Consider the following 12,055-nt stretch of genomic DNA (forward strand, 5'->3'; position numbering starts at 1 on the left):
CCAGTAATATCCCAGCCCGTTAGACAGGGGTACTAATGGTGGGTTTTTTTTCCAGCTGCAAGACATTTTGCATTTCACAGGTGTAAAAAAAAGTTTTAAAAATGGCTGCCGCGGACAGGAAAATGTAGTCCGTTTTCTCTTTCGGGGATGGCCATAATAAACAAAGAAAATGGCCAACATGGAAGGGGAGAAGGGACTACATTTAGTCCCTTCTCTCTTTCTATGACAGCCATTCAAGTACATTGAAGAACATTTTTTTTTTTAAATGGCCGCCAGGGAACAGGGAGAAGGGGCTATGCATAGTCCGTTCTCCCTCTCAATGGTGGCCTGAAAAGAAATAAAACAAGCCAACATCAGTGCCAGGGACAAGCTGCAGCCTTAACGTCGGGGAAGGCTTGCAAACGCAACAACCGATGCATTTGTCACAGTGAGAAACACCCGCGCCGGGTACTAATTCGTGATAGTTTGTGATGAGCTTGATAATTGAGCATGTAGTTATTTGATATCAGTCAAAAAAATATGTTTCTTCTACTTGGAGATATCAGAAGAGAAACGGCATAAGGAGAGGCGGTAACAGCAACAACAGTAATCAAACAGACTGCAGCATTAAGAGTCTAAGAAAGAAAATCAACAAAAGTCAAAAGAACAGAGCATCTAATTAAAATATCAATGATTGAACTGGATTCCGGATTCCCGAAGAAGGATCGTGCTAAGCTAAATTTAGATCAACACATGACAACCTATTTACTCTGCGCTCCAAACAAGTACTGTCTTCCTTTATATAAACTATATGGAAACAATCCAAGACTGCCTGTATTACATTCCCTGTGGAACCAGCTGCAGAGCACCCGAAGGCTGCCTCCCGGCAGAGCCAGGAGCTGCAAGGAAATGTTCAATGGATGCGCCAGTCTGTGAACCATACCCTCACCCCGAGTGTGGGGCGGAGGTGCAGTCCTGCAGCTCTTCCCTGTCACTGCTCAGGAAGTACCCGACCAAGCTCTGAACGAACAAGCAAATGATGTGACCAGAAAGAGATGAAGGACAACATGCCGAGTACCCATCACAGCAGCATCCCCATAACCCACAGGTAACAATGGCTTTAGAGTTCTTAATTTCCCATACCACAAATTACCTGGTTGCATAAACACGGGGATCTTGATAAAAAAAAAATGTTACAGCTTCTTACATCACTAGGCTTGAATGAATACATGCATTTATTTATTTATTTATTTATTAAAGGCTCCTGGATCTCCGGTTCAGTTAAATTAGCAAAATCATCTGCGATCATTTGGAAAAAAAATCAGACTTGGCTTTTATTTATGTCAAATAAAGTGCAGGTGGGATGGGTTATTTTTTAATTCCATTTATGTTTCTGCATGGAAGAACTATGGGGCCTGTCCACAAAGATTTGTGAGAGGAATGTGAACAGAACATATCACCTTGCCTGGTGGTCCCTACAAATCTGCTTGTTCCTCAGGGAGGACTTGTGTGCAGGAGGTGGGAGGAAGGGGGTTTGCTGCAGGTGCACGGGTAGTCCATGCCCATTTGTAGGCTGCTTTCCCCTAAACTTACATATGCATTCAATCAGTTCTCTCAAATAGGTGGAGATTCAGGGTCAGTCGACCGACTCGTGTTTTAGAGGGCCAGACACATTAGATGGAAGTGTACAAGACATTATAGAATTACACATGTGTTTCTAGTTTTCTAGGCTTTGCTACTCGGGTCAGTGAAATGCAGGCAGAGGTGTGCAAAGACCCATCTTCTTTGCTGCTGGCCCTCATCAGTACATATGCCATTAATAGTCAATCCCTTGAATATGATATATGATAGGTTATTTATAAGCGCTTAATACCCGGAGGTTTGTAAGCGCGGACCCGGGATCGAACCTGAGGTGCTCGGTGTCATCTTGCCTCCAAGGCGAGCATGTTGCCCCTGAGCTATCCTCCCGAGATCCTCCTTCTATTTTGTTTTGCTAATAGTCAACATCTGAGGTGCTGATTCATAAAAGGTTACCAGCAGGACTTCTGACGTAGGCTTCATTATTCCTGAATAGAGGCTATTTGATTCAGAAAGAAGCTACCAGGAGTAAGGCTGACTTCTGACTTACTCCTGGAAAGAGAAGAACGTGGTGAGATATTCGACTACTGTTTGCTTTGGGAATTGAATACTCTCTACCAAAGGATAATTACTCCTGATAACTTGTTTGTGACTCAGCCCCTAAGCCTTTTCTTGTCACATCAATAAACTGCTGGCACAGCCTATCCCATCTCATGAATAATAGACACACTCGTCCCCAGCTGCGGACAGGCAGTCACGAAAAAACACTCTGTCCTAGTGTCAATCTTGAAATTCTGCTTCCATTCTTCATGCACTCTTTTGAAACATATGCCCTAGTTATATACTCTTACCAAAGGATCACCTGTCAAAAAATAGCCAGGAATGTTCATGGGCCGCCGACATTTTGTATTGGTGATAAGTGAATATTCATAGGTAAATGTTTTGGAGGTTAGCTCGTGCACAGCGTTTTCCTGACATGCCACAGCTTTTTTTAAATTTATCTGTATTGTTTTTTATTAATACATTAAACCTTTAACAATTGTCCACAGTCTCCCTCCATTCTTCTTCATTTTGAAACAAAAAGTTCGAGGGAGGTTTTCTTTCCCCTTTTCGGTTGATGTTCACCGAACCTCCTCTTGTTACCCCTCGTTACCTTCCACTTTAAAAATCTGCTCAATCAGATTGACTGAAGCAAAGACCCGCCCTGGTTTTTCTCCTAAACACACCAGGTGTCACCATTCGTCTGCCGTCAAGGAATTAACTTCCCCCAGCAGCTTCCCCAAGTGGGTTGCTCTCTGTTGTTTCAGCCCCACACAGTGAGCAACGTAGTGTTTCAAACACTCAATTGGGACTTTTTGTCCACAAAAGCTACAAGCCATGTCCGCTTCGTCTATCTGTTTTCGTGCTCACAACACCTCCTTGGTTGGGAAAAGGTTAAGACACACTCTCATAAATTGTTGTCTGTATTCCCTGCATGGGAACTTAAACAAATATATTGGTAGTTGTCTAAGCTGCTGGTTCTCTGTCCATCAATCCACCGAACTAGAAACACCTGAATGTTGTGTGTCGACAATGTTTGCATATTGCTTCATTTACAGCAATACATGAAATAACAGTCACCTACGATTTACTAACACACCTACATGCACAATCAATTGTTGACTGTATGCAATGCATATTCCCTGTTTCTATGACGGCATATGTTCCTTTTTCTTCCTTTTTAAAAATAATTTTTATATGTGTAAATAAAATGCCTTTTTCTTGTTTGTAAACATCCCTACTCCCTTGTGTTCCTTGTAAGAGCTATACATGCTATACTAGCTCCACTATTTACAAAAGACGACCACCTGAGCGTTAATGACAAGAGTAGCCTTTGACTCAATTTCTTTCGATAATTCCGCTTTAACGCTCTGGAGTCAGGCCCCCTTCAAAAAAGAGGGTCCCTGCCCTTATCTTATACACCCCCCAGGGACAATCCGTTTGGTTGTTGGGCTTATTTTTTTTTTTAAATGATGGAGAGCGTTAACATCGTCAGTTTCTCAGACGATCTCTATAAAAAAACTCTTAGACACTCCTTCGCTCTTAGGTGTAACTACAGCACCAACAGGACCAGACAAAAATCCTGCTCCCAATGACTTAGATGTTCTATTACAAAAAAAGAAGAAACTAGTTTGCACAGAATCTCATGGCCAACTAATGCTCGAATACCTTAAAGCCGGTGTGATGCCAGAAGACCTACATGTTAGAAACATTCCATGCGTATTTCTTGACAACCCTAGGTTCATGAACAAATTTAGCGGAGTAGGAAACAAGTGTTCATGCGACTGGATTATCCTAGTAACGGAAACAGCTGAAGAGGAAATAAAATCTAAAAAGAAGAACTAAAAACCCTCAAAAACAAAATTAAAACAGACTGTGTCATTTCAGAAATCAAGACCCACCTAGAAAAAATGGAAGAAGAGATAACAAAATTCAAGAAATTCACAATCGACAAAAAACTTTGGAAATTAAAAAAACGATATAAAAAATGACAAAGAGGAAAAGACCTATCCCTATCTAGTCGCGGGTTTCTACAACCAACAAAACCAGAACACATCGACCAACAGGCAAAACCCAAGAAGAAATCGGAAAAAATTTGTGACATTCTCGAATAGCTCGAACAGCAGCGACTCAGATTCTACTGCCAGCGGTCAGTCAACCGGTAAAGAAGGGCCTAATCAACAACAATTTTTTCAAGGGTGAGGTCAACGCGGTCGCCCAAGATACCAAGGGCCCCATCAGATGCGCACCGACAATGGGTCCCGCCAGCACAGAAATGTAATCCCCATTTTCAACCTAAGTGACCACATTTTATCCTCTGATGAAATTAGCATTCTAAGCAAAGGCTTGAGTTTCATACCTAGTACACAACCTGAGAGATTCATCACAGAAGTGGAATTACGAAATTTCTTCAGAACCATCCGCCTTCGCTATTTCTTTAGAGATAGCCCTGAAAAAGATCCCCCAGAATCGACTGGCTTAAAACCACCTTTGACTTTTACATCATTGTCACCAATGGTATGTCCTGAGATCTTTACTTTTGAGAACCGCATTCTCCTAGAAATGCATAAAATGTTCGAAGACAAATGAATCCACTACACAGACAATCTCACTAAACAACAAAGACTGGCTCTTAAATCACTAGAAGGTGATCACAATTTCCTGATTAAACCCGCAGATAAAGGTGGGGGTATAGTTCTTTGGAGCCGCCTCCTATACAATAATGAAGTCACTAGACAATTGTCCAACACCCGGTTCTACAGACAGATACCTACTAACCCCACAACCAGACAATTGTCAGAAATTGAAAGCCTGATGTGCCATGCTTGGCAAGAGGGTTGGATAGATGAAGATGAGAAGGCATTCCTAATAAATCGACATCCAATTCTGCCAGCAATCTACTTACTTCCAAAAGTACATAAAAACACCCAGACCCCACCAGGTCGGGCAATAGTTGTCGGCATCGGTTCAGTCTTGGAACCTCTATCGATTTATATCGATCATTTTCTCAGACCCTTCATCAACCGTATGCCATCATACATACAAGACACAACAGCAATGATTAAAAAACTAAGAACCATAACTGTAGACAGAGGTGATTTATTAGTGACACTCGATGTAGAGTCACTCTACACAAGCATCCGGCAACTGGAGTGCATACAAGTTCTGGCGACCTATGTAGACCAAAGACCCCGCCTTGAGCCACCTACTTTGTTTGTCTTAGAATGCACAAGAATAGCATTGACAGAAAACTATTTCATCTATGAAGAAAGGTTTTACCAGCAGTGCCACGGTACCAGCATGGGGGCAACCTTTGCCCCGGATGTGGGCAATCTATTCATGGACTCTTTTGAACATCAATCTATATACCATGACTCCAATCCCTTTAAAGCCTCAATAGGATGCTGGTGCAGGTATATAGATGATGTTTTCATGACCTGGAAAAGCACACCAGACTAACTCCTTGCTTTCAAAGAATGGTTGAATATATACAACCCATGCATCAAATTCACGATCGATCATAATTTCAACTGGATACCATTTTTAGACCTTGAAATCTATAAAGATTCCAACAATAGTTTAAGCACCACTCTTTACAGGAAACCCACCTCCAAGAACAGCCTTTTGGAATACACCAGTTTCCATCCTACAGGCTTGAAGATGAACCTTCCATTCGGCCAGTTTCTAAGATTGAGAAGAAACTGCAGCACCAACGATGACTATGACACCAAGAGTAACAACCTTACCACATGCCTAAAAGAACGGGGCTACCCGAGCCACATCATACGCCAAGCCCGCAAATGAGCCAACCACACCAACAGGGAACTGTGCCTCACACCGATAGCAAAAGAGAAACACACAACAAAGATGACATGTGTGGGTACCTTCACTTCCTTCAGCAACTCTATTAAGAAGACAATCTCCATCACTGGGACAAACTCCATACTGATTGTTTCAAACCCGAGAAGCCCAGATTTGTATTTAAACGCAATAGAAACATAAGAGACCGCTTGGTGCACACCTATGAAGACAAGACAAAAGAAAAGAACACCCAAACTACTCTGTGGAATCTCCCTCCCGTCAAAGGCCATTTTAAGTGCGGTGACTGTTCGGTGTGCTCTCTGACTAACAACATCAAGAACATCGATTTAAACAGCAACTTATGGACTTTTCCAACTTTCACCAATTGCAAAACAAAGTGGGCATTGTATGCCATCAAATGTCCATGCAATTTAATATATATTGGTAAATGCAAGAGAGAGATAAAGCAACAAATCTGTGAACACCGCTCCTGTGTTAAAAACCTAGTCGAGGACAAACCCCTACTGGCACACTTCAAGTCGAAGGATCACAGCCATAATGACATATTTTGGGTGGTCTTGCAAACTTCCAACAACCCGTTTCGTGGAGGCAACCGTGACCTGGCCATGCGTAAACTAGAACAAAAGTGGATTTACCGCCTTGACTCTGTAAAAAAGGGTCTCAACATAGCTATTGAGTGAAACATTTTCTTCAGTAAATGACCCTCTCTCTAGCAAGTGATCTCTCTAATGGGTCCCTCTCAGCACCACCCACCCATCTTCTAGAGCAACCCAGGTCCTAACGACCAATGCTCCTCACCCAGCCAGCACACACAACTGAGTGTTGGAGCATTCCTTGTGTGACCCCAGTAACATCCTCTCTTTTTTGTTTTCAAAATAAGGACAATTGTTTTTGTGACCTTTTGTGATTTTACTAAAAGTGTTAAATTTGTTCACCACATGACTCGCTTTTCCCTTTTATGGACTTTCCATAACAAGCAACATGGATTCTTTACACATCTATTACGTAATGGTTGTTCCCCTCCAAGCTTGAAAACATGTTTAATACATATTATAAATAGCAATATATGACGATCTGCATGCTGTTGTGTGTTCTTTGGTAGTCAAAACAAACATTGTAAAATAGGCTTCCTGTCCTTAGACTTCTAAATGACTACCGCTATTTCTCACAATAACTGTAGTTGCCCGCTCATAGACCCCCAATGCGGGCCAATGTATGTGCCCCAGGTGCATAAACAACTGTGACTACCACCCTCTATTCATGGTGTTTCTAGCATTCATACTTTAAGTACACAATGGGCTTCCCTCCCTCGGCACCACCGATGAGCGCATTCCCGCTGGCCAAACACTCTCTTCAAGGCATGCGTCCTGAGCTCTTCAACACAGCTCCCCGATTACATTACACATGCCCTTTGCCTTCACGCATGCGCCAACTCCAGTCACTGCCTGTAGCCAGCAATACAGCTCTCACGTACAGGTAAGCTTCTCTTGAGCAGCGCTTTCAACTGCATTACTCCGAGCCCCTGCGGGAGACAGTGCATTTCTTCTCATCAACCTTCTATGCCCCATGAGCAGCGCACACTTGCAGTTCACTCGCAGGGCACAACGCGGGTCATCCCTAGGGCACCTCCATCTTTCCATTGACCACCCCGCCTGTCGATAAGAACCATCCACTAGTTTTTGGATTAATCACTTTATTAACCATGTTATGATCCGACCCTCCTGTTGCACATTCACCGTGACTTGAGCCACCATTTGGTGTAATGATACCGCATCCTCTTCCCTCATTTGCATGCCTACTGTACAGACACGCTTGCATTTAGAGCATACAATTTTCCAATATCATGTCAATAAACACTTCTACAGCAGAAGCACCATCCACCAGTTTTGGGATTAATTGCCTTATTAATCATGCTATGATCCTACCCTCTAGCTGCACATTCACCGTGACTTGGGGCACCATTTTGCGCAATTATGCCGCATCCACCTCCCTCATTTGCATGCCTACTATATAGACACTTTTGCATCTAGAGCATGTAATTTTTCAAAATCACGTTTTTAAACCCTTCTACAGAAGACCCCGGCACCACCCAGTGGTTGACAGATAGAGATTCCTTCTCCTCGACCTACATCTGGACCCAACCTCGACTACACCAGGTATTGCGCATTTAATGCCTCAAAAATTACCTTCCTTTTAATCGCACTATGTTGGATACATTTCCTGCGCTCTATCACATTGGCTCTCTCCAAATTGTTTCAGAGACCTCCTGCCCAGTCTACGGACACAAACCTAACGCCAGAAAAATGATGGATACCTGGCAATCAAATAACGTCTAGCCATGACGCTCCCACTACCTTAGGTAGGTCTCCTCTTGCAGTGTCCCTCTGTGAAAAATTCTTTTGCCCTTTCAATCCCCCACTCCTGATAATCATCCTTCCCCTTGTCTCACTATTTGTAGGTGCCTGGCACTCCTTTAAGCTACATCGTGTTCCAAGATGCTATAGTCCTGAAGACAGTTCGGTGCCACATCCAGCAGGGCTTGACTTCTAAGCCACTGGTTCACTTTCCATCAATCCACCGAACTAGAAACACCTGAATTTTGTGTGTCGACAATGTTTGCGTATTGCTTCACTTACAGCAATACATGAAATAACAGTGACATACGATTTACTAACACACCTATATGCACAATCAATTGTTGACTGTAAGCAATGCATATTCCCTGTTCCTATGACGGCATATGTTCCTTTTTCTTCCTTTTTAAAAAAAAAAAAGTTTTATATGTGTAAATAAAATGCATTTTTCTTGTTTGTTAAGATCCCTACTCCCTTGTGTTCCTTGTAAGAGCTAGCCGATACATGCTATACTAGCTCCACTGCTTACAAAAGACGACCACCTGAGCGTTAATGACAAGGGTAGCCTTTGACTCCATTTCTTTCGATAATTCCACTTTAACCCTCTGGAGTCAGGCCCCCTTCAAAAAAGAGGGTCCCTACCCTTATCTTATACACGGCCTCGTCATCGTAACAATTCTTTCACCCAGCTTGATTTTGATGGTGGTTTGGGGTTCACCCAGTTGATGGTGATACATCTACATGCCAGCAAATAGTCCAGATTAAGACATTTACTACGCGTTTTATCAACTGGCAATGGCAGACCCAAGAGACAGGATTTGGGCCCGACATGTGGTGCGGACAGTGTTATTTCAGCTAAAGTTGCAACAACATTGCTCCATAACATGGGGTCTCTGATGCGAACTAAGCTACGTGAGCAAATGTCGCCTCATATTTTTACTCTTAGAACAGGCACTAGAGACAGAGGAACTGGATTTGTGTACCATTAATACTGTATTGGCCTGGTATAAACCTTTAAACAATGGTAATCTATGCTTATGATTTAACTAAATAAATATAGTCTGAGTACAAAGTTTGGTCCACTGACCATCATCTATAACAATGTTCAAATCAGCTTCCAATCGTCTCTTCAAGGCAGTGGCTTTAGCGGCAATCCATGCCACAGCTAATCAATAAAAATTAGAAATTGCCGGAGAACTATCGGCCACACCAGCAATGTATCACAATATGGGACTGGATGCTGATTCAAGAGGGAAAGTGTGAAATTTGGCCACCATCTCACACGTTATCCCGTAGTATAGCAGTGTTTTGGAAAAGGATGACCAACCAGTGCAGCAAACCTAGACACTGTTATGAAGGTTGCATTGTCAAAAAGATCTTATAATTTGACAATAGCCATACTGTATAATGTTTCAGTAGTGAATGTTAAATCTTTAATATTATTATTAAAATTGATGCTACATAAGGCTGGAGTTGTGAGAATTTGAGATGTATCTTATGGCAGGCCCAGTTGAAAGTCTCCACTGTGTTGATATCATCATGGCAACAGGGTGGGGACAAAAACAGGACTGACTCCAGGGAGTAAAGTCAGCATAAGATGTTCTCGAGCCATATATGCAGAGGAGTGGGAGATTGCATGTACCAATAAATAGAGTGATATGCCATACAAACTAGGGCGTATGTTTCAAGATTTGGGACATTTAGTCCTCTTCCTTGAAATTCGAAAATCAATGGATCCCAGTGGATACTATAAGATTTCCCCTTCTCCCCAAATTAAGGTGGCCAGGGGTGTTTTTTAATCACAGAGGAATGTTGCCAAATAGGTAAAGGCATTTGAGCAACACAACCATTTTGATTAATGAAATCTTCGCCATGAGTGATATCGGCAGTTTGGTCCAATGTTGGACTTTCACCTGAATCGTAGTTCAATAAAGATAGGATTTTTGGATGTCTCGTTATCGTAATGCTTAAATGTTTTACTTGCTCCTCTTACCATTTAAATTCTGTTTCATACTGAAATGGGGCAGTTGCAGCCGTGAGGGGGAATAATTCAGACTTGCTCCAGTTTATCATCAACACGGAGTATAATCCAAATTCCTACACCTCATCAACCAATAGCTTTAAATAAATGTGATGTTTTGACATACACATGGTCAGCATATGAGGAGCGTGGAACGGCTTGAGCAAATAATCTAAGTCTCCTGACAATGTGATACTCCCGCAATATCAACGCCATGGGTTCAATATGGAGGGCAAACTTGACCAGGGACAACCGGTAGCCCTCCCAGGTTCCCCAACGCAATTTAAACATTTCCATTGAGGATCTATTTATATTTGCCCGATATTCTATGCTCTGCTTCTGAAATTCTAGACCATAGTTTTTCAATGTTTGAGTTTGAGGCATACATTTTGGCCGTGCGTGTATATAGTTTATTGTCTATAGTGCCCATACTATTGTTGAGGTGCTGTAAGGTCTCTGATATGGATTAAATGGAGTCCTGGGGAAATCCATCAGGATTATGTGATTACCCATCAGCTTCCTGGTGAAATGGGGGGCGTGGATTCTTCCTGGCAAACACAAATTAATGGGTCAGTAGAAAAAAAAGAAACTGGCCCCTTGAGCACGTGGGGGAACAAATCACACAGATCAGTTAGGATTACACACCTCAATTGTTTAAAAATGTTTCATTTTAGTTTGAAACAACCACATATAAATGTCAGCTGGGAGACACAACACAGAACAACATTTTCTACATTTGTAGGGTAGTGTGAATTACAATACTTTGACCTTGTAGTCACAGTGTTGCTGACACATTTGTGCCTGATGACATTTTAGCCCTAGAATATGGTCACAACCAGGAGCCTTTTGTTTTGATCATTCTTCCTGGCAAAGCCATCCATTTTGGTTTGCTTTCTTGGTTGATCTACCTGCTATGACACCGGTATCTGCATGGTGATTCCAACAGGAAGCACTGTGTATTTGTCTGCGTGCTCAAGCAAATATGTAAAGCACTATGTTTTAGATACCACTGATCGATTGTTGCAAATCAGAGATGGCACAAAGTCTCAAGGAGCCATTTTCAGATGTCACCTATTAAAGGCGGTCCATAACCTCTAAGCCCATAGTAGGGCTGATCTAGCCAGCGATTTGGGAACACGCCCTGTGACTCTTGCCAAATGAGTTCCTACAGGCATCACATGGCAGCAGCTTTATAGATTTATAGCTGCAAGTAACCCATTACCTTTCATCTGAGATGCTTTTGCAAATGGAAATAGTTCTTCTAAATCAACGTAATGCTATCAGAATTAAGAGGAAGAGCAACTTAATAGCTCCAATTTGCCCCATTACCTTTGATGCAGGTGTTTTGGGAGGCAGGAATGAATGTTTTAAATCACCTGTAAGTGGCATGTGTTTAGCTACTGCAGAGGATGTGCTAGACGTAATGCTACGACCCTAAATGTATTCCTTCCCGAGAACTGGAAAAAGTGCCAATAACACTAATACTGTGCATCCATTTTTTTTTCTCAAAAAGGTGTCTAGCTACCGCCACCTCTATGAGCCACAACTAAGAAATTAGTGTGTGACAAGTCAAATTCCAGGGTACACTGGTCCAGGGGTGAAAATAGGTTTCTAAACCATCAATCAGCTCCACACCTCTAATACACCAGAAAGATTGGAATAAACAAGCATACAATTAAAATTATAAACCTCCTTATCCAATTTTGGTAAGGTGCGTGGAATGGCAGGCTTATCCCCTCGTAAGGTCAAGGATTGTTGGTTA

At 42.2% G+C, this 12,055-nt stretch overlaps 1 protein-coding gene and 1 long non-coding RNA gene across 2 annotated transcripts in view; one reads left to right on the top strand and one right to left on the bottom strand.

Annotated features, from left to right (window-relative positions):
• KCNH2 (potassium voltage-gated channel subfamily H member 2) overlaps window positions 1–12,055 on the bottom strand; it is a 1,778,384-nt gene that overhangs the window by 606,875 nt on the left and 1,159,454 nt on the right. The window lies entirely within an intron of this gene.
• On the top strand, window positions 399–8,278 carry LOC138566070 (uncharacterized). Its single transcript, XR_011301827.1, has 3 exons — window positions 399–1,087; window positions 7,993–8,075; window positions 8,179–8,278. It is a non-coding gene; the product is annotated as an uncharacterized lncRNA (long non-coding RNA).

The sequence above is a fragment of the Ambystoma mexicanum genome, chromosome 2p (assembly GCF_040938575.1).
Source record: "Ambystoma mexicanum isolate Mex_15411 chromosome 2p, UKY_AmexF1_1, whole genome shotgun sequence".
Taxonomy (NCBI): domain Eukaryota; kingdom Metazoa; phylum Chordata; class Amphibia; order Caudata; family Ambystomatidae; genus Ambystoma; species Ambystoma mexicanum.